The 2500-nt window shown below is 33.5% G+C and overlaps 1 protein-coding gene across 1 annotated transcript in view; it reads left to right on the top strand.

The window, feature by feature from the left end:
- LOC135218390 (zinc finger protein basonuclin-2-like) overlaps positions 1 to 2500 on the top strand; it is a 163137-nt gene that overhangs the window by 134235 nt on the left and 26402 nt on the right.

Genomic DNA, 2500 nt, shown 5'->3' with positions numbered 1-2500 from the left:
GACACATCACACCTTAGCGAGCTCAGGTGAAACTTGTCTTCGAACAGAGATATTATGTCAACAGCAATTTTAATGACAGATAAAAGGGAAAATTCATCAGATATATGAATGAAAAACTAGGTAGCCGATCAAAGATGACCTTACTTCATCCGCATTAGGGCTCATCTCTGCTTGAACGATCAATGTGATATTAAAATACATTAATTTTTGTTAGTTTCCAAGTACAGGTCAATAACATTTTTACATACACATGAAGCAGCCTCATACTACAGTTTCCCACATCTTCACACGCAAAACTGATCGTTTCCAAAGTTTGTCACGAGGTGCTGAGGAATCTCAAATAGATATAATAAGTCAACAGACGTATACCTAATAATAACTTTGCTGAACGGATGGATTTTCGTTCCAGCATCGCCAGTACTTAATAAATGAATCCCCCTCAACTACAAACAACAGACTTACTGGATATGACAGTAATAACGATATTATTATTATCATTATTGTTACCACTTTTGAAAATAATAATTTTATGATTCTTACATCTCAAATAAAAATCGGAAGGTATGTCGTCTCGAAATACAAATCCTGATTTACTTCATTTAGACATGAACACACACATTCATAGTAAATAATAATTACCCATTCATAACAACAAAAAGTGGATTCTCAAATCAGCATTAAATAGGTATGGCAGCAAAACACACCACAACCCAATAGCCATTATGAACCTGGCATAAAACAACCACACTGCCCGGGGATAAATACGTCGCCTTTCACAAGTGAACGTTCGGAACAGAAGTCAAATAAATATGGTATGTTAAAAAAAATGGTCCTCAGAATCAACGAACCAATCAGCGATAAGATATCAGGGTCAGTCAGCCAATGAGTTACGGCCTTCTATAAATCAGTGAATGAAGACACTTTATGTCGCCCAGCACGTAAGAGAAGGAAAAGGACGGCGAGGAGGCGGAGGAGGAGGAGGAGGAGGAAAAGAAAGATGGGAAGACAAGGGAAGAGGAGAAGAGTTAGAAGGAAACTTAAGGTAGAGAGAAGAGGAGAAATAATGAAGGAAAGAAAGAAGACGAAGGAGGAGAAGACGGGAAGACGTAGATGAGAAATGCAAGAAAATTGAAGAAAAGTTGAGACGAAATAATGTATGGGGATAATGGAGTCACAACCACTGTAAAAAAAAAAAGCCTCATAAGGATTATTTATAGTATGTAAAATCACTTGTCATTGAAATGGTAAATCCCATAAAAGATGGATAAGCGGAAAGACAGAGAAAGAAATATCCGATAATAATGTGAGGAGAAACTATATATATATATATATATATATATATATATATATATATATATATATATATATATATATATATAGTATATATTATATATATATATATTATATATATATATATATATATATATATAGATGAAATGCGTATACGTGATTCAAGGTGTGGATTCATACATATTTAGATGTGCTTAATCACAAAGATCATGAGAGTTTCTAAGAAAAACATACACGCAACCTCCACACAGAAAAACGTACACAAACACACGCGCACGCAAAGAAAGAGGGAGAGAGCGAGCTCTAAGAAACAATAACAAACAGAGGCGCAGGAGATAGAGTATCGTACCAGATGCTGTGCAGCTTTAGTTAATCAATCTCCAGATAAGACAATGAAAACTCTTCATCAAGGTTTGGTGGAAGACAGGATAATACTACTCATAGCAAAAGCAGCGGGTCAACTCACCCGCTTGATTAGACATGAATAAAAGACCTTTGTCGAGGCAGGCAGACAGACAGGCTGAGTATAAAGAGTGTAGCATACAGTCTTAATGTATTAAGAGTCCAGCAAACACTCTTAATACATTCTAATAAATACATTTTATCAAATAGCAGCACTCACATTAGTAGTAGTCGTAGCACTGCATATAGAAAAAACAATGCCTAAAATAATGTACAGCTGCCGCTAGTTTCGAAGAAAAGATTTGGTAATAATCAATAACTCTATTCCTTTGAAAATGTTTTAAAACATTAAAAAGCAGAAAATATATTCCTAATAAAACGGGTAATGATACAATGAGTAACACGCAATAAAACACAAAGCCCCTGGTAGGAATTTTGGCTGTATTCTCTCTTGCTCTTATTATTTACACATTTCTCGGGAGGACCGGCAAGGTTTTGAGGACAGTAGGAGCAATAGTTGAATTTTTTAACAATCAGTGACCTCTCCTCATGTAAAGAAAGTACCTCTGCACTACCTAAGCGATTCTTTTTTCTCTGAGTGATCCCAGAAGATATATGTTTATATATATGTGTGGTGTAATTATATATTTACCTTTTATATATAATAATATATATATATATATTATAATAAATATATATAGATATATAAAACACCACACCACCACATATATTATATATAATATTCTATAATAATATTTTAATTTTATATAATATATCTATATTATAATATATATATTATTTATATTTA

Source organism: Macrobrachium nipponense, chromosome 9, assembly GCF_015104395.2.
Source record: "Macrobrachium nipponense isolate FS-2020 chromosome 9, ASM1510439v2, whole genome shotgun sequence".
NCBI classification, from domain to species: Eukaryota; Metazoa; Arthropoda; class Malacostraca; order Decapoda; family Palaemonidae; genus Macrobrachium; species Macrobrachium nipponense.
This window is presented reverse-complemented; position numbering and strand designations above follow the sequence as displayed.